The sequence below is a fragment of the Tetrao urogallus genome, assembly GCF_951394365.1.
Source record: "Tetrao urogallus genome assembly, chromosome: 2".
NCBI lineage: Eukaryota > Metazoa > Chordata > Aves > Galliformes > Phasianidae > Tetrao > Tetrao urogallus.
This window is the reverse complement of record NC_136814.1, coordinates 40,720,376-40,746,296: the sequence shown is the minus strand read 5'-3', so window position 1 is coordinate 40,746,296 and position 25,921 is coordinate 40,720,376.

Below are 25,921 nucleotides of genomic sequence, written 5' to 3'. Positions count from 1 at the left end.
ACTCAGTGGGCTAATGGCCAAGTTATGGCATTGAGAGTTACAGCACTGTCACACGGACATCTCTAACCAGCAGATGGTTACCCAGAGGCTTCATCCCCCTCCTTGCTACTTTGGCCACTTCACCTACTTGTTTGCAAATCTTCCTTCCTCTCTTGCTCCCTACAGTCCTATTATCATTAATGGTACAAAGTTTTCTATTAGGAAAAACTTTTGAGGTTTTTTGAATTATTGGTTTTTGTTTGGATTTGTTTTGTTTTACTCACATCAAATAAGTTCTTCCACCATTGCAAAAGGTTTGACATATCTGTACTTTTAAAAGCAGTAATTTCTGTTGACTTTATTTACAAATGAATGATTGCCCCTAACTTTAATTTCCATGCAATCCCCACTGACCTAAATTCTAGTGAAATGGTCCCATCTAGCTTTCCCAAACATTGACTCTGATGTTCAACTGTTATTAATCTCCAGCTCACAGTACTTACGAATCATTTAATGAAATTAATGTGAAGAGAAAAAACAATTTCAGGAAACTATTATTTTATAAAATCTAACCCCCGATGAAGTTTCTATTGATAGAAGTTACTTTCAGAAGCCTTTTTCTAGGGTATCATATACATCATAAAGGAACGAGAAGCCACTGTTATATTCTCTTTCATATGCCAGATCACCTCTTACATACTACATAGTTCTTTGGCTGTTAAAAGCAGCACTAAACCCGTAGAATCTTTAGAAAATGGCCTGAAGCTTCTTTCAAATCAGCTGTGAAATTTAGTACGTTTCTTTAGTACAGTCCTCAGATTTTAAATGTGAATTGCATAAAGCTGATAATCTCTCACATTCTATCATTTCTCAAATAGGACTTCAGTTTAATGGCACTCCAATCATTTTAATTGGAATACATCTGTCGGAGTGTTGTCTTTCTCTGATGCATATTTTTGCTTTAAAAATATTTGACTTATTAAAAGACCACTATGTTGTGAGAACTAAACTGTTCAGATATAAAGCTAAAATATGTACTTTCACATCACGCAACTTTTCAAATTGATGACAAAAGTTTTTAGATGAAGATACTACTTATCTCAAAACAATAAACAGGGAAAAGAAAAACACCGAAATGCTATAAAAGACTGTGGCAAATGCTGAAAAAAATAAAAGAACATCATTTATAATGTGTAAATACTTACCCTAGAAGGGAGTGTTTTTTTTTTGTTTGTTTTGTTTTTTTTTTTAATTTGGTAAAAGAAGATAAATCTATATATACACAAATAAGAAAGTAACTTGTAACTATACAGCCTGTTTCATCTGTGGCGTGTTTCTCTTCTAATACAGTAATGCCTAGATTCACAAAGATATTAGACAGAGGCTTTATTTTTCATAAAATAAATCAGATATTTAAAATCAACAAATAAACATTCTCCCTATGCACGAATCAACTGAAAGAGGCCTGTAATTACTAAGCAGAGCTTCCACATCCTTCAGGAATATAAACTAAAAAAAAAAAAAAAAAAAAAAAAGCCACTGTATCAAAACAGAAATTCAGAAGTATCCATACTTTCTAAAACACGTAGGAAAAGCAGAGTTACTTTTAGGTTAGTTTTATTTTCTTTCCTATTAAAAAGAGCCTTATGCATATTGTCTCTCTACATCACCTTTATGGAGCCTGTTTGGTCACTGGAAATTAGTTTAAAAAAAAAAAAAAAAAAAGAAAAAGAAAACAAGAAAATTTAAAGGCAGCCAGTTATGCATAGTTTCCAGTTTGTTATCCATGGATATTTTTTGTTGTAGCGTACGAATATTTAATAGAAAACAGACAGATATACTGCTAATGCTTTTCACATGCTAATAAACATAAGTCAAGCTGCCATTACATCACTTCCCAACAATATAAACACTTCTTATTTCAAGTATCATATTCTGGCACACTTTTTCTACTAAATAATACTTATTCTTCAAGTGAGATCCTTCATTAAACACAATAAGACATAAATCAGAACTAGTAGGGACTACATCAATACCTGAGTGACACAGGCTTAACACTGATTATGTTGTTTAAAAGGTAAACTATTATACCACAGAATTTTGTCTGAGGTCTGCTCTGAAAGTAATGCCTCCTATTTTATGATATTGGCCCATAAAGTCAGAGGCAGACAGTGGAGGTACATCAGTAGAGTTTGAACCTTTCCATCAATATTCCGTTACATTTTATTGCTGTGGCAGTCTGACACAATGCTATCTGACATGGAAGTGCATGTGAAGAAAAGACACGGAATTGAAATCTTCCATGTGGAAAAAAAATGTCACCCACTGACATTTATCACTGCTTGCTGAACACCGCTGGACACCAAACACTGGGTGTGAGCATGATGAGGTGGTGGGTAGTGCATTTCAGCACTGGTGACAGTGCCATGAAAGACAAGCCACGTTCCAGACATACATGTAAATATTTACAAATGCAGCATGCAGGCTCTTGCTTATTGCTGGCAAAAAGGCATAGCTAATGGTTCAACGTTATGTTGAAAAAGTGTTTCATAGAGCAAATTCTCAGCTACAAAACAAGTTACTGTGTTTTAGATATTTGTTGTAAGTTCCATGGAAACTAAAAATGAGGCATTACTTTTGGAGGAAACAATGTAGATCCATTTCTGTACCACATCTAAGAACACTTCTTTGTAACACTTCAATAATACCAGAGTCTTTGCAAAACAGGTGTACTGGGAAATCACCACCTTAGAGAGAAGGCTTCGCAGCTTCAAAACATATAGAAAACCACCCTCGTTATGGACTTGACTATGCATTCTGTTTAACTCCTGTAGAGGAGGTTTGATGAGTAATTCACCTTACTTAGACACAGAGATGTGTATCGTAACCATTCTTCAATAGCAGCTTTCACCCACCCTGGGAATGGCTACCATGGGTTTGACATAAGGCCAGCCCACATCAAACCATTAGAGCAGACTCCCACACTGGCAGCTCAATGCTATAATAGGAACCAGGTGAACATTTTTCTCCAATATGTAGCTCATTCACTGAAATAGTCAGTTTTGTGACCACTGAAACTCTTCACAAATTCATATCTAATTTAGTAGTAAGTTTGGAATGAGGGTAAGAAAGGTTTTAGGGCTTGTTTTTCCAAGTGAAGTATTGAGAACACATGTAGTTATGCTTAATTTTTGAATATTTTTAGAAGCAAAAAACAACAACAACAACAAAAAAAAAAGCCGGATGAACAATGTAATTTCAGTCAAAGAGAATGTTTTGTTAAGCTGGAACAAAAGTGCTGAGGCTTTCTGGTTTAGAAAGCAATTGGAAACTTTTTCATTCTGGATCAGCAGAAATTACACATTGAGTGTGCATGGGTTTATATACCTCCTTGAAAAATAAATTATTTGCACCACTGTATACTAGGATGTATAAAGATCTTGATAATTTTTTTTTCTAGCAGCATTCTTCCTAATTTGAAGCACTCTACCAGAGCAGCTTGAATTTGCTGGAGAGGAACATACAAGCTGAATTTGCTGGAGAGGAACATTCAGATATATAAGAGGATGTGAATAATTACATAGGGATGGCCTTGTAGCACTATGAAAAACTTAATACTGACATCAAGAATATAGAATTTCTACCTTTATACTAAAGGAAATTGATACTAAAGGAAGATTTATATATAACGAACTGTTGTGCTGTATGATTTATGAAGTAACATACCAGAGTAACAGCAAAGCTAAGCAAACAGTTTCAAGTCTGACTAAAAATTAATTTTCAAGTTGTTATTTCTATGTTATAAAAACACTGTTAGACAGAAGCTAAACTGTGGATTTATTCCTGCAGATGACCCAGTGATAATAAAAATGCATAGATCAAATTGTTATTCTTGCTAGACAGGACTACTACAAATAAATACAAGAGCAAATCCAGCCCTAAAAATAATGGCAGTGTGCCTTCTACTCAGATTTACATTTTGATAAGAGTTCAGACTACAAATTGCCCAATTTAAACTCAGAAAAGTAAAAACAGTCTGCAAACAGATTTATTTTGAATTAATTTAACAGCACCAAGGAAACAAAACAGGTTAAACTGCTGACTATAGAGCTTCCACCCTCAATCTCTAAAGCAATTACAAATCCAAATTGCTAAAGTGTAAAGCAGACACTAACATCAGAATTGTTCCTTTCTTATGTACACATGCAGGTACACACTACTCAGATATTTTTTTTTTTTAACTATATCTCTGTGCAAATCTATCCTGTTTTGCTCATGAGTTATGAATTTGAGTTATACTCAAGCAAGAAAACAAATATAGATAAATATTCAGGTTACTGAAGAGTGGAAAATCACAAACCTCCGTAAGTAAAAAAAAAAAAAACAACTTTTTTTTGCTGGACACCTCTAAAAACAGTAATTCTTAATATCTGACCATGAGGAAAGAGAGAACAGTAGAAAATGTAACCTGATAATACTCTATCCAAGTTATTAGTGACAATGACCAGTACTTGAAACTGTTTGAGGAAAATAAATATTAAGAGAAAGTGAAAAAATGCCAATGGATAATGGGCCTTCTGTTTATTTTACTCAATTTCACCTATTCACAGTGAGAACGATGGTCTTAAGATGTCTCTAGAAACATTCACACCAAACTTTTTCCCACAGAGAAAATCAGGCAGAACAAAGTCAAGAACAAAAATCTTAGCTGTTGATTTCAGACATTACTAATTTGCCATGCAATTACAGGGGATATTATTCAGGTTCTCTTCTAATCTTGGAGAAGATAAGAAAATACATTACTCCAACTGACTTACGATATTTGGATAAAACAAGACCCTGAACAATTTTCCATCTCTCACCTCATTGATCAGGTATAGGTAACATTCAGGAAGGAAAAGTGAAGTTTTATTTCATAACAATTTTATAACAAGTCTACAAAGCTATTTTTTTCCATTGCCTCATAACTGCCAAGATTGTATTTTCATGTAATAAAATGTTAAACACTGTGAACACATGTCAAAAAAACACAAGTTAATCTCTATTTAAAAAAAATATATCTTAAATCAAAAATTTCTATTGCTACAGTAACATGAGCGTGTGTTTGCATAGTTGGTAGGATTGCTGAGCCAGGACTTTCAGGAGCCTTGTGATTCAATGCAACGTGCATACCTACAGAAGGTTTATCCTGGCTTATCTGGCAGGTTTAAAGTACCTATTGGTGTTGCTCTGATGCCATGCTAGGAAAAAAAATAATGAAGTAACCTAAGACTGAAAAGGAAGAAATCAGCACAGGTAAGGATAACTTATTTCTAATCCATACTTCAAATGTAAAATCCAGACCCTCCAACTCACATAACAATTCATTTAATAATAATTTCCTTCATCAAATATGAAGGAACAATTAGATTCAAATGCATAGAAAGGTATTGTTATTGACAATAATTGTGTTATATATATATATATATATATATATATATATACACACACACACACGTATTTAGGTACATAAGAATTTATATTCATTCTTTATATAAGAATTGTAACTTTTATCTCAAAGCACCTAAAATCAGGAGGATGAGTGAGATGTATGTGTTTCAAAAGTCAGACTCCAGTATAATGCGATATAATTATGTATTATACACAGTGAAAAGTGAGCTTAGTTTCTATGGATAGGCATTAAAAATGGGAGAAATCATAAGTGGAAGAGACAGATGTTTACCTACACTGATACTTGCACTCAGGTAAAAGACCTCTACCATTTAATGTTAACTTCCTTTGGCTGAAGTTACAAGATGTAAAGCAAACACTGTGTAACCTCAATTCCTAAGGTAGTTCCAACAAAACCTATACTATATCTTTCCAAAATTGACTTATCAATTAATCAGTATCAAAAACACTCTGAAAAATGAATGCTTCAGCACATTATTTTCCATCTTATGTAACTATTGTATTCCTACCAACCCTCCAGCAAGTGGCTTTGCTGACAGCTAAGTCATGCTGCTAGCTCTATTTTATACAAGCTATTAACCTCATCTACTGAAAATAATAAAATAAATTCCCAAGCATTTTCTGAAGATCTGATATTCATTATGACAGTTACTAAAGCAATCAGTAAGATAATTTCCATTAAAACTCCCCTCTCAGAAAGTCCACACCTAATAAATTATTGTATTAGAAATACAATGAGAAACACTGTGCATCTTAATTATCTGAATATAGATCTGTAAGAACTATCCTCAAATGTCCCTCACTCTACCTGGAAGACAAACACACAAAGGGTGACTGAGCTGTCATTGTCTGAGATCAACAATAAGTCATAAAAGAGTTAGTGTTAAAGATCTTACCAGCAAGTGACCTGAACAATTATCTATGAGACAGCATCTGTGTGTGTGTGTATATATATATATATATATATATATATATATATATATATATATATCACAGTCTATTGTTCTGTATAACAGTCTCTGAAGGTATTGATCTGGTTTTCATTTCACTAAACACTGTGACATAGCTGGTTTAAAATGGATCAAAATTTGGCTGCACATGATCTAGTTTTTTTTGTTTTTTTTTTTTTTTTTTTTTTGAATAAGGGGAAGCAAATGGTACAAATGTGGAACAGAGGCTGAGGCACTTCCCAGGGAATGATTTTCTGACATGAAGATGTAGCAGCTCTTAGCTGCAAAAGAAGCATCTAGATGCCTGCCTAAACTGAACTTGTAAAACTCTCCCCATTTTGATGCAATGTCTTCCATACTTGGTATTTTGAAATAGTTGTTTCAATGCCTAGCTTTGAAGTCTGTAAATTAAATATTGGTCTCTGCTTAGGAAAATGTAAAGCATAAGAGTATTAACAGTAATTGGTTAAGAATGTTTGTGAAAGATTCTGAACGTGGAAAAAGGCAATATGCATGCAATTACTTTAAAGAATTATGGAATTAGAATACACTGAGTATCTGTAATTGCTTGTCATTAAATGCAGAATCTGTTCTATAATTTTGTCTGCTTCTCAAAATAAAGAGCATATTTTGTCAGGAGTGAATTTCCCAAAATGTAAATATTGAATTTAAGGAAAAAAATTAACTGGATTTCTCCATTTTAACTCGATGTTTTTCACACTTTTCTCTAATTAGCTATCAAGTTAAGAACAAATGAACTTCAGAAGTTTTACACTGCAGAGATGGCTACTTCAGATACAATGCCAGGATGCTTCACTTCAGGTTAACAAAGGAGATGCCTCTTATTCTTCCACTAACCTTGTAAAAATCACCAGTAGCAACCTTTCTACACAGAGAATTTTTTGCCTGTATTTAGAAAAAACTGAGTTTCTCAGAAAAAAAACAAAATCATTTTGAAACCAAACAAGAGTTGTTAGTACAGTGAGTCTAGAGCCCTGTATCTGGAAGCAATTACAAGTTTCCATAGGTCAGCAAGCAAAAGTTAGATGATAAACAAAAAATACCATTTTTCTCCACTACTGCTAATATCTTGGACCTGAAGTACTGGAAATTCCTTTAACTGTGAAATAGAGAAAGTTGATATAAGCATTAGAGTACACAAAGTAAAAAAAAAAAAAAAAAAAAAAAAAAAAAGAAGCAAGGACTAGTGACACTATGAGTTGGAACAGAAAACTAAAAAAAAAAAAAAAAAATACTACACCAAATGCACCCAAAGTCTGAGTTTCAGAAAGTTTCTCTTGTGTGAGGCGAGTCCAGACAGGGTTTTGTGCAAATACCAAAAGCTATAATCTCAAAAAATGATACAAATTGGGATAAACAAGCTGAGACAAACAAGTTTGGCCAGAAAATCCATAAGTCTTAGTTGGCAGAGTTTAAAAACAGCCGAATTTGACCTAGCAAAGCAAAAGAACTCTAATGAGCATCCAGTTGTGAAATTTTATGCTTTTATTTTAGTGTCTGTTTATTAATACAGACATTAGAACAATTTTTTAATCTTTTTCTGACAATTCCATTTTTAACAATGACCATTTCCAGAATACACAATGTATCCATAAGGGCATACTTAAGACCCTGTCCCACGCTTGCTCCAGAACACAGACGTGGGATGGGCTGATGTCACAAAGCATTAGACTGAGGCCCAAACTTGAAAGGAAATACATGATACAAAAAGTCTACTCTGCCAAACTCTACAAAGGCTTCTTAATTCAGGAATGAAGGATTATCCAATTCTAAAAGCTAATATATAGTAATTAGAATTTTCTTGCCAACATATTTTCCCTATCACCAATTTTATCTTACACAAGAAAAAATGCAAATCTTTGGGGAAAATGTATGAGCCTGAGAATATTGGGAATGTTTGTTTACATTACTTTGTTGGAAACTGTTGGGATATTTTTGCTTTTTTTTTTTTATTATTTCAAGATGAAGCAGTATCGTAAGTTTTGTGAGCAGCAAGCTTTGTGCATTTATTGAAAATGTCAGTTTGCATAACACATCATAGAATATTAGGCTTAGAGGCAATTTTTCAAGAAACAAGTAAATACACAAAGGCAGAAATAGGCAAGAACAGGATAAAGCACAGAACATTATATTGATATCTTTTGGGGGATGAAAAAACTGATCTAATAAGAAAAGGCAGTCATGTAGACTGCTTGATTTCTTTAAGATCATTTAATGTGACAGGCAATTAAACTGAATATTTTTGGCTACCTTGAAAAATGGACTAATGAGGTAAATGCAAAATGAGTAGTGATGAATACAGCTGGAGTGGAGGAAGTTAACAGAAGAGGTCTTGCACAACTTCAGTATCTTGAAACATTTTTCTTCACAAAGAATCATTATGAACTTATGATTTGCAGATGAAACTGAAACAGGAAGCATCACCAATCCAGAAGACAGAAGAGAAACAAGTTGAATATATGACCTGAGTGATAGAAATGTGATGAAATGCTACTGTACACAAGGAAGTTTAATACAATAAGGAACAAAAGAATTTATCCTGTAAGTTGGTTGAGCATAAGCTGAAAGTAAATATCCTTGGAAGGAGAATAACAGCCTGGCAGTGCTAACTGGCTGTAGAATGAGAAAAATCTTTAACTGATGCTACAGAGCAGATGCAGATAGAACCCCAGCATGGAAAAAACAATATTGACATAGGAACATGCCTCCTAACAAAGCTTTTTTATTATTATTATTTTACTGTGGAGAAATACTTTTCTTACTGCTGATAGATCTGTCTGCAACTTGCTCTCCTAATCCATACAAGCAGACTTAATACAGAACTCTCTATTTCTAGCAAAGGAAAGTTTATATAATTGCTGTTCAAAATCGTGATGGCTTTCTGAACTTTGCCTATGAAGCATCACCATCCTTCATTTTTTATTATCTTAATGCCATCAGCATGAAAAAAAGCAAATTAAGACTACATATAGTTTCAAATTTTACTAACACTTTTATTAAGTACATTACTGTCTTACGTTATTTCAAAGTTATGCTACTGAATATACCAAAGCAAAGCAGATAAAGGATGAAACTGTTGCATATCACAGAATCACAAGATTGGAAACGACCTGCAAGATCATCTGGTCCAACCACCCTCCAATTCCTATCAGTGCCACAAGCACTAAACCATCTCTCATAGCTCCTCATCCAGGCGCCTCTTGAACACTACCAGGGACAGCAACTCCACCACATCCCTGGGCAGCCATTCCAGTGCTGACCACCCTTTGAGAGAAAAAGTTTCTCCTAATGTCCAACCTAAACCTCCTCTGGTATAACTTCTGGCCGTTTCCTCGGCCATAAATGATATGCCCATAACTGGGCATAACTGATGAAATAAGGAAACTCAAAAACCATTAACTTACATGAGTTCTAGACAGTTTTGTGATCTTGTACATTGGAGATCAGAGATCATATAGAGGAGGCCATTAATGATCAGAATGGTGAGTGCTGATACCTGTTTATAGAGACATGTTTAATATATACACAAGTTTCAGGCACAGTAACATGACAAAACTATTGCTAAATATGTACTAATGTGAACTTGTTAAATTAAAAGATATTAATCATAGAATGGCCTGGTTTGAAAAGAACCACAGTGATCACCTATTTTCAACCCCCCTGCTATGTGCAGAGTCACCAACCACTAGACCAGGCTGCACAGAGCCACATCCAGCCTGGCCTTGAATGCCTCCAGGAAAAGATCACATCTTACCCTTTCACTACAGTATTTCTGGGTGAAAGTAGTATCACCCATGATATAATATACATCTATGTGAGTAACAGAAGTATAATATCAGATTTAATGTCTTCAGTGTTGTTTGGACATCAAATCCAGAAGCATGTTTATCTTCTTACTAAACTAAGATAAATCATTGGGCATATAAGCCTATAGTTAAAGATTTAAGTCATCTTGCTCCATCCCGGCCAATGTATGACTCATCTCTGTAATATAGTTCTGAATTCTTCATAAAGGGTAAAATTTTACATAATTTGAGTGATGTCTTCTACCACTTCCCTTAAAAATATGCAAGAACCTTCTCTTATGTCAACATGAAGTTTAAATCATATGTTTCAAAGCAAACTTATTTTGTGTAGTTAGCTGATTTCCAAGTACCAGGACATCAGTATTCCATCTTCTACTACAGAATATTTATAAAGGTGCACAGTGAGTAATACTAAAAAAAAAAAAAGATAAATGAAAAAACATAACTCTGATCTCAACCTGACCTGTTCCCATGTATTAAATAAGACAACCTTCACCCCTCTCTTCCAAAATCTTCAATTAACATTCCCAATCTGGTGTGGAGAAGAAAAAAAAAAAAAAAAAAAAGAATAACACACCAATCTTGTGACCCAGAATTTAATAATATTTTAAGCATGCAGTTGAATCCACTGTTCAAAAGCTAAGCAGACTGGGGGATTTCAATGTCAATAAAATATCATGGCTGCTCTACATATTGTAATTACACTGGCACAGCAGAAAAAGAAAACAAACAGCACATAATCAGATTACGTAAATGACAAGTTGAAAGGAAACCTGTACAGTGACAGACCCAAAGAATAGGATCTACTGAGTAAGAAGTGCTGTAGAATAGGATCTACTGAGTAAGAAGTGCTGTAGCATTTCAATTCTCAACCAGATTTAATTTCTTACATAGAAGAATTGGAGAACTAAGACTTTTTACAAAACTCACTAAATTCTATATTAAGAGTACCTTTTTTCCTTACTCCCCAGGACAGCAGTCCATCCCTCTTCAGAGGAATTTTATTAATGCTTTTATACTGGAAATCAGTAATCTATTTAAAATTACTTGATCATGTCATGCCTGCCGCCAAGGCCATTTTATACCTCACTGTTTGATTCAAGCAGGTGGCTTTCTCAGTACATTTACATCCACACTTGTTTTCAGCACAGACTTTACTACACCATAGAAAGGACCCCAATGTTCATTTAGCTTCAATCCCCCCACCACAGGCAAGATTGCCAACCTCTAGACCAGGCTCCCCAGGGATGGGTGTCCACAACCTCTCTGGGCACACTGATGGCAAACTTCTGATAGCTGGTTAAAAAAAAAAAACAAAAAAAAAACCTGTAAAATTAATAGAAGACAATGCAGTGGATGTCAGCAACTCATGTTTGATGACATATCAGTGCATCACACAAAGTTTCTGAGAAATATTAAAAGAGAAATCAGTAATGTAATGCAAGCCACCTGAGGTGTGAATATCAAAGTCCAATAATTTGAATCATCTCCAAATCCAGGAGTTCATTAGAAGTCTGGATGCTGATTTTGGGGTCATTTTACTTTTCTGAAGGAAGATATCTAAGCTAGGGTAAAACTGAGATTTCATGATTTTCAAAATGAAACCAAGTAATTTACAGAATCAAAATTAAAATTTGTGCCATAAATTGTAAACAAAAGATGGGTTACAGCTTTAGCACTTTCAGTGGATTTGACTCCCCAAAACTAGTTAAACATGCATCTTCAAGGTGAAAAAATAATTTTATCTGTGCTATGTTTTAATCCATAACACCATTTGAAATGAACCTTTAATTATAGAGAGTTCAAGTAATAGCAAATAATTTTACACATTTCATTACATTAACTAAACATTTTCCTGTAAACAAAAAAAATACAGAGCCTATTTGAGAATAGGTTTCAAGATTTCCAAAAAGTAATTTTGTATATTTGCAACTCCATTTCCAGTTAATATAAATACATTCCATTCAAAAATTTGCTGGTAATTTACAGAGTTGTAATCAGATATTCAATTCAGAAAATATTTGGTTATTTATTTTTACCAGACTTCTATAAGTTCTATTTTAACAAGTAAAATTATTTTCACAACGACATCATTCATGTCAATGCTGTTTGGAAGTACATACATTTATGAAAAATTGTCAAAGATTAAGCACAGGAAGAAGCAAATTTCATCAGAAATCTGACAAACGCTTTGAGAACTCACTTTGAATTGCAGCTACTTCCACTTCCAGAACCAGACATTTTGCATTAGTTACACAAGGTCAAGTATCCTACTAGTTTATGTTTTTGTTGCTTTTTAAAAATATTTTAATAAAAAACGCATTTTAAAAGTTTCATTCCACACATGAACTATACATTTTATACACATCCCAAGACAATTCTTGTTCACTCAGTGTAGCCCAGGCAAGTAACAAGGTTGGACACCCATGGGTTAGTCAAAGTTTATTTCTTAACAATAACAACAGCAATTAAATTGGTCCAGAACTGCTTCAGTAGAAGCCAAATCACATGACCTGCAACAAAAGTATTGTCAGACAGCAGGAAATAGCAGAAAAACAGAATCAGCTATTAACACTCATAGAAGCTGAAAATGACTCCTCTAAACACAGCAAAAATTCTCAAAACTGTGTACAATTTAAAAAGTACCTTTATCCGTGTGCAGTAAACATCCATATTGCCAAAGAAGAACAAAGTTTCTGCTAGATAAAGATGATGCTAACAGTTCAAAGCTTAACTTGCCCAAGTAAGAACTGAACACTGAATGTGTTAACCTCTTAAGCCTGAAGTGATTTGGTATGTTAAGTATATTTTGCTTAAAAATTCCATTAAGTCATTCCCAATGTATTAAAACTCTACCTAAAAAGCACTTTAAATAACAAGTAAATCAATTTTAAGTAATGGTTGACCCTTTAGGACTTGATAGTGTCATGTTTAAATTGTACAGACAAGAATCCAGTGTGGTTTCCAAATCACTATTAAATATAATAGCTTCTAAAAAGATGTGTAGAAATGCCTCTTACCACAGTCCCCCTCTTTTATTAGAGAAACAGTATCTTCCCCAGAAGAAGGGTAATGTACCAGCTTCCTGAGATAAAGCTTTTTTTCCCCCCCTTCTTTTTCCGACATGGGCAGCTCAGCCAACATTTAAGGAGAGGGACTTCCCATGTCCTCCAGAAGAATGATGCATGCTGGCCACGCTAAAGTACAACAGAGCACGTGTTTGCCAGTACACATCACACAAAATTAGACATCAGTCACATTGAGCTAAGCTAAGCCCCTGGGGACTTCCCAAACACAATGTGAAGATTAAGCAATTTAAGCAACACTATCAGAATATCTTATAGGTATTTCTGGCGATTCAAAAAATTGCTGCCTAGGTACAGTTCTTAAACACTATCAACTTCTTAACTTTCACACAGATGTCAGTATTTCAATATACATAAAAACTTTTATTCAAAAAATGCAGGGACAATTATTCTCTTCATGAAGTGAATGAAAATTAGTCATTTTATGCAAATACTTATTATAATAATACTTATTATACTACAGAGTACTCCAAAAGTACAATTCATTAAAAGTAAAGTTCATTAAACCAGGATTAAGTGGAGATATGCACGTGCATGCTATCGTTGATGATTCTAGTTTGATCTGCTTTAAACTCTGACACAAGAGTCTCATGCTGATGCATTGACCTTATGTTAATGTAGAAGCATATCCAAACTACTTAAATTTTTTTCTGAAACTATATACTGACTCAAGTAATTAAAATGTAATTTTCATAGTCAGAGCCTTTGCAGTCTGTGTATTATCTGAGACTAAAAGTGTCCAAGCAGTCCCACACTATTATTAATGGAGCTTCTTAAGCTCCATATCTCATATGGAACCAGAAGTGTCATGCTGGTCCTCTCACCACTTCCATTTTCTCAGATTTGGTGAGATCTAGCAAGGCAAACATCCAATATCCCCTTAATTTAAGTGTGGACCTCTTGGTGGAAAATCATATATCATAAGATGCTGATAAACAAAGCAGTCTTCAGCACATCACAATTGTAATTGACCAAAAAAATGAACACATACGAACTAGAATGAATGCCAAACATTATCAAATGCACCTCTATTCAGCTCCAGCAACAAATGTAACCATTATGAGTAACTTACAGTAATACTGAGGATGAAGCAGACCTTAAGAGATGTCAAATAGCTACCCAAATAAACATTTCATTGCTACACATTGTAGTTGAGTAGAACAAGCAGAGCATTAACATGCAATCAGAGGATGTCTTGTTTTCCGCCCCCCCCCCCCCAAAATCCAAGAAGAGCAATTTCTATCTTGGAACTTAGACCATCAAAACAGAACCAAATAAACAATTTGAGTCCTTTCATGTAACGCATGATTTGTTAGACCCTGTAGAGATAAGCACTGAAGACACTGTTGGAAGTGCAAACAGATTTATTACTACTAGGAGGATGCCTGCTGGGTGTATGCGATGTGAAAACTGTAGGCCAACACTTGCATAGTGCTTCAGAAGTGATCACAGAGGCTCATGTCTTAAGTGCAATAAGATTTGCTTTAGGCAGGCTTTTTGGATTGCTAAATGCTACCTACCCTCACAATAGCATTGAGTGGATTTAGTGGTGGGATGCAGTCATTTAACTAAGTCTTAAGACACATGGATAGAATATAGTGTTCATTTTTTTTATTGCATAACAAAAAATTGAAGATGTGGAAGGGAATGATGGCCACACTGTTTAGGTTCAAAGGCCAAGATTAAGATTTAATCTCTTTAGGTGCTGTATGGTTAAAAGGAAGTCACAGATTCACAGTTAAGACATGCCTCTTGAAGTATCTGCCTGTGGCGTGGGGGTTGAAACTCGATTATCATTATTGTCCTTTTCAACCCAGGTCATTCTGTGACTGTACTGTTCTTACCAGACATACTACCTCCCACACAGATGCAGCAGCAGTCCAGGAGCAGGAGAGGATAAACCTCTGCCATAGGCCTGAATCTGGATCTGAGGTAGCAACTCCTGCACAACTGTTTTCTATGAGGACCAAGGTTCAAGAAGGGTGAAACTCTAGAGAAGTGCCATAAAAAATGATTAAATTACTAGCTATTGTTACTGTCAGGGAATGAATAAGTGACTGAATATTATGCCTCCTAGCCAAGGGTTTCTGAAACTGTATTTATTTAGCTCACTGTAAAAAATTTGACCACAGCCTGTATAAATAAGCACCTTCATGGCAGTAAAATTTCAGCAACGAGTTGGGTCTTCAGCCTAGAATACAAAGTTATGGCAAGATCCTATGGCTGGAAGCTGTTGCATGACTAATTCAGAAGATGTTAGGCATATGTTTTTGACAGTGAAAGATCTTTTCACTGGAAAAAATTACTTCAATAAGCCATGGATTATCTCTCTTTTCACCAGTCTCAAAATAAAGTTTGAATTATGAGTGAGTGAGCATAGAGCAGAGAAACTGAGAGGCACAGATATGCTTTACTTTAAGCATACTTCAATTTAGGGAAGCTTTGTGGTATGGCTGTAACGAAGATCAGAAAAGATGATGTCAAACACTCCCTTGTAACTTTAAGATTGAGGATTATGAAGTAGACAAGTTGTGACTTACTACTCTTCTTATTAGAATTAGGAAAAAATATTACCATGTAAAATAACATGATGAATTCTTAGTATACTTAATGAGTTTTAACATTACTGCTGCATTATTCAGATAGCTATGTGTGCCAAATTCCTTTTTTTTTTTTTTTTTTTTTCCTTGTTAGTCAGTTTCCATAAGTACAAAAAGCTTAAGAAGGAGACAGGCTCATTCATGATCACAAGCAAGTGCCATTCACCTGAAAACAAAGCTATCTTCAATAGCTAGGAAGTTACTGAAATTGAAGGTGGACAGACTGAAAACTTTGCTGCTGCAAAACCCGTCAAAATTTCTTAAAAGAAGGCAAAGCCCCCACAGCCTTACTGGTAACTGAGAACACTTTTTAGGCAGTTGCGCTTGAGACATGCAAAAGCTGCCAGAGATTTGTTTCACATACACTATGTTTCCACTAGTTTTTCCACACTTCACCAAGCTACTGGTTATTAAAGGTACTGAAAACGGTCAGAAGAAAGATGTTCACAGAAATAATAGCTCTTATGCTTAAATAACATAGCTTAAATGAAATAAGGCTCATGTGTGCATTCAGAGGACTCCCAGAGCCACTGTCTAAAGGCAGGGTTGAAAGTATCAGGAATGCTACACACAGGTTGTTATGGTCAGGTTTCTTCTTCAAATTAAATGTTCACCTATGCTGTGGATTTCATCACAACTGAACTTGCTTGCTCCACCCAAAGCTCAGAGGTGTTTCCCTTCCCAATTGTCATTCCTTTGCCTTGCACTAAGCTCAGATGCATCTGACAATTTCCCAGGTGGTGCTCAGCCACTAGGGTAGTAAAAGAGGAGGCATTTGCCTGAGAAAAACCCTGGTACATTCATTCCCCTCTTTTTATTAAATTAAAATAGGAAAATCATCTTTCTTCCCTCCAAACTCTGCTACAAGAGATTTTCTGCTCTTGAGTATGAGTTATGAGTTATTTCAGAGCTAGAAATACTTGGTCTTTCTCAGTAGATTTCTGGATTCCCAGCTTTGCAGCAAGAAGTACCAGCGTTTATACCAGGCAAATGACAAAGTGCTGGTGCTGGTGGCTAACACCACAAAATTAAATTTTGAATGTGATGTGAGACAGAGGGAATGGGGGGAGGGAAAGAGAAGCTAGAATTTAGAGGGAGAAGGAGGTTGGAAAGTAAAACCAATGTGAATTTAAAGACTCTACAGTGTATTCTGAAATATTTCAGAAATAGAGACTAATGTAAATACATGATAGCCCATGTTGTAAAAAGGTTTTATTATATTCATAACAAGGTGCTGCTGAGCATGTTTTTGGCACTAAATAAATAATAGTGACAACAACACATGCTCATGACTTCACTACATGTGAGTAGCACAGACAGCACAACTAGTGCTGCAATATCTCCACAAGCCATCATGTATTCTCTCTACATATTATGTAAACATTTTTAACTACTACTAAAATGCTGATCAGATCACTATACAACTGGATGTTTTAAAATCTTTGCCATCTGGAAAAATTACACTCAAAGAAAAGAAATTTTAGAAGGCTCCAAAGAGTCAGAAAGAACTTTCTTTCAGAAAAGTTTGGAAAACGGTAAGCTGAAAGCACAGAGCATTGGTGGAAAGTGAAATGATTTAACTTTGTTTAATGTGAAAAACATAGAGAAAGCACTTAGGTTTCTTAAAAAAATTGAAACTCTGATCACATTAAAAAAAGTCTGCAAACAGTAGGTAAAGGACAAAGCCCATATGACTTTAATTTTGTAAATTATACAATGCCTCAGTCAAATAATGTTCATTAGTCTTATAACAGCTTCTGTTCCTCTTACGCTATCCTTTATCCTTTTCTGTGTTCTAGCCATCCAAGAGCAAGTTGAGGTATTTTAAGCTATCCAAAACCACGAGCTCTTTAGAAAAATGAAAGCTATTGGCTTTCTTTATCCTCTATTTTTCAGAGCACTTATATTATTGTTCTAGGTTTTATATTTCAGACTCCTCTATCTGAAGCAGATACTTTTCATGGTTTGAGTTAAATTGATGAAATGGCCTGGTTTTTTTCATGTTTTTTCCAGCTCTAATTTTTCATATGACATTACTGCCCAAAGCAGAGTCACTTCTCTACTTGCTAAATATATCTTAAAAAAAAAAAAAAAAATGGTAGCAGGGCAGAAGTACTACTAACAGGAGAATCACTTTCTTACATTCAATTTCTAACCTCATTAATAGGAAAATGCACAGCCATGTTACATTATGCACGTTTTTGTGAAATCAACTGCTTGATCACTTTGTTTCTGAGGGATAGAAAGGAAAATGAGATATGATATTGTAATGAAACTATTCAAAAATTTAGATAGTTGTCCAAAGTGAAGGATATAGAATTTATTAAACTAGACCAGATATGCTTCCATTATGACTGGAACTAGGTCTCTAACAGTAGCTAATGTTTGTTGCTTAGGGGAAGTGAAAAGCCCTCGCTGAAGCCTTTATTTCCTTCTGACTCATTGATAGTTTCTACAGTACACGTAGCTAGAGACTTCTGGATTTTCAAAGCATCTTTACCAACAAAGTGTTGAACTTTCAATAACTGGGCAAGTTATTCAACAATTAAAAAATTAATAGTTCTTCTGCATTAGATCTGCAGTGATATGAGTCAAATATCTCCCAAATATCTATCTCTGTTAGAAATTCCTAGCACACTTTCAATAATTACTCCAATAAACAGAGGAAATCAGCAGTTTATTTAACACCTGGATTTGAAAACAAATGGCCTGGTTTTGCTCAACGAAACTTTCACCACCCTTTGTGTACCTAACGCTGATTTTCCTAAGTAATCCTACAGAAAAGTTGTGGTTATGATGATTGTGACTATACTCATGAACTAAACAGATCCAAGGAGTAATTCTGGACAAAGAAACAGACTTTTGATTTGTTAATATTTTAACAACCACTAGCATTGAGCCAGTTTGACCTGGGCACAATCATATTCTCCTCCATTCTTACTCATAAAACAGCCATCAGCAGAAGCCAGTTTCCAAGTTTGGATTCAGACACACAGTCTCAGATTTGAAGAGTTTTGCTGTAAGAATGGCCAGAGTGTATCACATGCCACAAGATCAGGGAACATTTCCTGATATCATTCAGCTTACTAGTATGTACTTATATATCTGAAGTTTTCTCTCATTGGTTAAAGGTTAGTAATGCAATTAGTTGAGCATTTCAAAATTATAGTAGTACTAAACTTCCTCTGAAAACAAAAGGTAAATGGCTAATTTGCTCAGTCACATCATGCATACAACTTTAAGTACATGCTCAAATCTCATGACTGCAGATTAAACATGTCCACAGATGCATTTTATTAGTAGATCAGAGGTATATAAAATATTTGACTACAGTTTTTACAGCTATAGCAAACAATAAGAAACCAAACTATCATCAGCTGGGTTTTGTTTCTGCAGAAAACAAACCTTTCCCCATAGGGGAATGCTGTCTCACTGACATACTGCATTCATGAAAATATTAGGAACTCTATTTACTTTGTTCTCAGTAAGAACTAAGTGAGTTAATTCCAAAAGAGAAGCAGGTGATCTAACTACCTTCTGTCAACAGGGTAAAGAAATATTTTGTTCACATGTCAGACTTAGCTAGACACATAACTGTTCTTGTTTCTTGTCCATTTTCTTATAAGCCAGAATATTTCTTATCTTTTTTCCCCCCCTCAGGTCCTGCCTTAATATTAAGAGTGTGAAGCTCATACGGCCCATCAAGAATAACTCTTGACTAGAAGGGCTTTTCCTCCCCCACCCCCATTTGTTTTTTATGATTCTCGAGTTTATAGACATAGGAAGAGAAAGAACTTTCAGAAGACAAAAAGATCTAGAGATTAGTAATACATTTTACACACAGAAAGCATGGTAATAAACCCACAAAAGCTAGTATAAACCAATGTAAGAAAGTGACAATACACTATGTTCTTACTTTTCCAGCAGTGTGACTTAAAGTTTCTTTAAAGAACTCTAGTGAAACTGCTTATGTTTATGCGTATGGATTCAGGAAAAAAAATAGTTTAGTTATGACCTTATGTTGCAGAAGGTCATTGTTTACTAGAATAGCAAGCAACAAAACATTTCTGTTGTGCAATTAAGATACTTTTTACTGGGTATGAATTATTCACTTGCATGCTTATTTATTTAATTAGTGTCATCAGTAAGCTAACAGTGAACTTCTTCCCGTTGGAAAAATTCTTGATCTGAAGACAAGGAGGCCTTTAGTAAAACATCTTTAGAAACAAACTTCTGGCCAAGGGTCTGATTGTGGATAATTTCTAAAATGTGTATAGTACAGCTTTGCTGTGGAAGATATTACATGAAAATTTCAGTACATCTTATGCATTTCTTTCTTTTTTTTTTTTTTTTAACTGACAACCTAATAAAAGAGACAATCCTGCTAGTAGTTAATGAAAAAGATACCCTTCTTCCAGTTCATGAGATGAAAATTTACAGGTTGAAAGCTTACTTTGAAAATTAGAATTTTTGTAATTGTAGTTAAAAATCCAGAAGCAGACACTACTTTTGATTAGAAAAATAGGCTTTTCATCTAAAGAAAACTGACCAATCAAGACACCGGAGAGAGAGATCTCACCTAAACTAGGAGAAGCCACACAAAGTGTGCTGTGGAGGAAAGCAATTAAACACAGACCCTCAGACTGCAAAACAAGGGGAGGGAGATACTGAGAGTACTACACAGGCAGAAGATGGCATAATATGAAAATTTATATGAATCAAGTGTCTGAATTAAGTCAGCTATTTTATTTTCCTTGGCTAATTTTGATAAATTTATATCTAGATCTCAACCCAAGTGTTTTGAGTGTACATTACTAAAACATTTTGAGCTGGAAATTGGAAACACTTTCCTCACAAAAGGTCAAAATACAACCTGGAATATATGTTGAGTGTCATAATTATCCTTTCTGTATGTTTCTGTGTTGAGTAACTGGTGTTTTTTCAGGTCAAAAACAATTTGTCAAAATGCCCAAGTAGCCTGAGTAACTCTTGCCCAGTAAGCGTAGTCAATAACAAATGAAAATCCACATTGAAGTCTTATAGCTGAATATCTTAATCACATAGAAAAAAAAGTTATGTGGGTGGCAGGCACAGACTTCTGGTCCTCCAATCACCTACTCAAATGGTGAATCACCAGTCTATCACTAGAGCATTGTACTTCCTGTCACCAAAAGTATCATTCACTGAGTCTTATGCTAATTTATGTTACCCTTTCTTTCTCTTAAAAATTGCTAATTCCTAGCTGTTAGTTTGAATAGACATTTAGATAAGATCAAGTGCCACTGCAGGAAAAGGTTGACTGGGATTCTGAAGTTAAACAATGTCTATTTTCCATTTCCTTCTTGTTCAGTCTTTGATTGATTCCTCCTCAGTATTTTCTGTTTTCCACACCTCCTAATTATACACTTAAACAAGTTTCACTGTGTTAAATTTTGTATTCCACATATTACAGAGCTGAATTTATACATGGCCCTTTCTCAAACGTCCTTCCTCAGAGACATTCAGAAGTTTGGGGCTGAGGTGATCCTCCTTAGGAGTTACCATGCCACTCAGACAGAAAGCCCTTTGCTATTTGAGTTGTATGCCATGTAATCACATATTCCTGATCAGTGCATCTACAGTCACTACTTGGTTATAAAGCTGGCTTTCTCCATGTTGCACAGAATGCCTTTGGGAACAGCCAGCCCTGCAGACATAGGAATAGATAAGTGTGCATGCTTTGAGTGACACAACAGGAAAGTCTTTCCCTGCACTGTGTATCACATACATCTATGCATGTGCATAATTATATATGTACATACATATATGAAATACATAAAAATACCTGAGTCAGGAAAGAAACTCCAGCAAAAACACTAGGGGTCCTTCTTAGCAGCAAAGCTTAGCAGCAGTGCTATTTTGCCAACTTTTGAGACAAATTTAGCTTTTACTGGAAATGCCTTCTCTTGAGAAGGGGGAAGGAGTGGAAAAAAAGGGAAGGATAATTTATGGCTCGCTGTTTAAAACCTTCCTGGACCAATTTCACTTTTGCACTTTTTGTCACCTTTCAGCTCTGAAATGGAGGCTGATCTAAACACTGTTAAGGCTCATCTATCCTCTCTTGAACTTCCCTGCTGGATTGCAAATATCACCACAAAAGAACCCAAATATGGCTTAAACCTAGGCTTTGGAAGGGGGTGGGGACCTGCCAAGCCTGAACTCAGTGCTCAGGCTTCAAGAGCCCTGCAAGAATGTGGTCAAGAAAAGGAAAGGAGATTCATTCCTGGTGAATGCAGCTTGAAATATATACTTCAAAACTTAAATGAATAGGTTTTCAGTTACATTGTGGTACAGAGAAGAGTAGATGTGGAACAACTGCTTACACAGACATAAAGCAGTCTCTCATTCTCTCACTCTCTGGGTCCCTTAGGATGTGGTTGGACAGATGGATACACATATGTGCAGAGGAATCCTCAATAAAAAAAAGCCTAAGACAACAGAAAAGATCTTATGTGACACAAATGTGATGGGGTTCTTTATTAATGAGGCTGAAACTATAATTAAACATTTGTTGGGCATGTCATTTACAACAATTAGAGGTTTACTACTTTAATATTTTTCAGGCACATCTTTCTGTCTATTTTTATATAGAGATTATTTGGCTCATCATTTTTATACATAACTAGCTGAGAGGAAAACACTAAGACTTGAAATAATTTTTAAAGACAGAAAATCTCATTAAGCTTGCAGTAGATTGTTTTCAAAGAAAGCATTTGGCAGCAGCTACTGTGACAACTTTTTCTAGTACTCTTAGCATTATACTGTGCATGCTGCATCTTGTGTTTCCCATAAATGCTTGTGACAAAAGCAGCAAACAGCTCAGTAATACAATACCGGATAGAGGTTTACAGTCTTTACATAATACCTATATCTATGCAGTGAAATACTGCATTTATAGCCACAAAACATTGCCTAGAAAGCTATAAAGATTGAAAATAACATTTTAAAGAGTCTTGAGATAAGTTAACTTCTCAGTTTTCCACACGTTTTAATGGGAATTGAGGACTTGCTCCTTTCAGAATTTTAGGAAATCCCATCTAAGAGAGAATTTATGAATTCTGTTCCAGTTACACTGCACCTGATTTCACTTCCTAATGAGCACAAGGTCTGAGCATTACCATATTTTTTGCTGAAGGTCTCTGAAAGCTCAGTAAATCCCCAATAACAGCCCCAGACTTCCAAGTTCTCTTACTTCTGTAGCTTTGACATAGTCATAGAGTAGGAGAGAAGCAAAGACACTCATTGTGTCAATAGCTTGCATTTATCACAGGCCTCTGTTTTGACCTAGAGATGTTGTTGACAGGGTAAAGGAAACCTGAAACTGATAAATTTGGACTTTTGCCTCAGGATAGAAGACATTTGGCTGCCTGAGATGCAGCACATGCATGCATAATTTATGCTTACAGGATATCTCACACCAGTCATACATGTGCTATATGCAGGTATAAGTTATATCTATTCACCTTGTGTAACAGATCTGTATATGTGCATCTGCTCAGCAAATACACATGGCCCCTGTGCATCCTAGATACATCAGATGCATACACACCAATGTTATATATAAGATTTTTGTAAGACTGACATACCACTCTGCGCAGGTCGCTCTGCTACTCCAGCAGATATGTTATATACCCACTGCACTGGACTGAGGCTACATTTATGATAATTCATTAAACATACCATCCTCTGTCACTGAGACAACCTTACAGAGTAACTCACATCCATGTCATAAAATTATTTTTATCCTCCCAGATAGATCAGTGGTGTCCGAAGTATTCAGTGGGAACAGTCCACGGCCAAGTCATCACTAGAGGGAAACCATTAATTGCACTGAATCAACTTCATAAGAAAATAGTTATAATAGTTCACCAATACAGATGAACGAGTTCCCATGCCCACGTGCCCTAGTCTTTTTAATTCATGGTACAGCATAAATGTACTAACTCATGCATGTGCATAGATTTCTATACTGAAAAACACCCAGGATTAATCTGACAGTTAAAGATCAATTAACATAGAGATTTTTGGGATCTGCTATTGCTAAGATCACATGGTGGGCAATTAAGCTTAAGAATTAGCAGCTGCAGAAGTAATACCCAAGTCTCTTTTTGTAACCTTCAGACAACACAGCTCTTTAGCTTTCTCCTAATATTCTTAGATTAATGTGACAGTCACATTCTTTTCTGCCTGATGTTGTCCAGTGGTACATGAATTAAGAGGCCAACCAACCCTAGACAACACCATGTCCAAACATAAAAGATCTTTCTGAAGTGTATTTCACATTTTAGAAAAGGTAAAAAACCAACAGCTACTCAGAAAAATAACCCTTCATATCCTTGCACATGACCTCAAAAAAGTTATAGTACATTAACTGCCTGTCATTCCCTTTGTTGTAAACACCTTATTTTGGTAATAGAATAAGACATCCAGAATTATAGGTAAATTAGTGCATAGGGTCAGATAGAGGATTTCAACATTTTCCACATGTAGTTGAAATTGTCTTACAAGCAGATTTTGCCAAATTACATGTATGCAGGCTGCTAGCAAATAGAGCAAACGTTGTCAAGTACAAGGATATTTATAAACCCAGCGTTATCTGAGATATACCCAGCAGAATTGCTTACAAAGAGCTTTAAAAAAAAATAAATCAGTAACAGCTACACCAAAAACCTACTTGATTATTTTTTTAACCTGCTAATTGCTTGCAGGCCTGCCTGTCCACCTACCTGCAGAATTTGAGTTTGACATCACTGAATATACTCAAAGGGATTTCAAAGGTAACTAAGTATTTCAAGTACTTGATGCTGGGAAATGGAAAGTACAATAGGCAGTTACCTATACCATAGTCATTTAGCAGCAGTTGACAAGAAAATGACCTGGTTAGGGTTAGTAGCATAGGAGGCAATGCAACAGGGCTTGTACATTATGGCCAAAATGAAGGACCTGATCCCACAGCAGCAACATCATGTTCTACTACTCTCCTCTCGATGATTCTGCCCTAGGCAGCATGCTAAGTGACAGTGACCACCAGAGGAAGACACCCATACTGGGAACTCATAGAGTACAAGCCTGTAGATATAAAACAGCCACTGACTTAGTGAAAGGATTGTAGCCTGGCAGAAATAGCCCCCATCTGCTTCATACATGCAAAAAGCAGCCCTTCGGCAGAGCAGCTCTGACCTCAGAGACTGCTTTTTAATTGGAGAATAGTGCCAGGTCCAGATGAGAGGCACATGCACTCGTCCTTGTAACTGTACTGGTCTTGAAAGAGATACTGTAAAACATCCTTTACCTTGCCTGGGCAGAACCTTCTTAGATTTTCCTTTTTCTATGCAGCACAAAGGAAGACATATCAAGATGGGATGTAACTTCAGCTGTTACTGGGGCTGCAGTCACTACCATGAGTTATCATTCATCAAATGAGTCAACATCCAAAGTTACCACTTAAGCTCTAAGGAGACTTCAACATCAAGAAGATTTATGCCAAGAAACTTATGATTTGGTTTACAATAGTGCAGTCTGACAAAAGTAAGTGCAAAACAGTTGCCAAGAAAAAGGACAAGGAGTAAATCAATGCAGTAACATTGATTTCATTTAGTTCACCTGTTAGTTCGCTAGATATCTGGGAAGAATTCAATATAGATTTATCCCAGGTATGTAAAGTCTTCCTTTGTCACCATTACAGTTCTCTGACAGGGTTTCTCTAGAATTCCTTAGAATGCTTTTCCCTTCATGAGAAGTCCAGACTTCAAGTACTTCTAAACAATTTCAAATTCCAACTAATTACCTGAATAACAAATCATTTTCTAATCTCATTTGTGAGTGTTGTAATTCAGCCAGAAAAAGTAAAATATAGTGATATTTCTAAGCCAAGGCTTTTGTGAGATATCACAACACAAAAGTATCAGAAGATTTTGGAATAAAAAGTTTAAAAACAATTTAACATTTACCTCATCTTTTAAGACAGGTATTTCTGAACAAATATAACA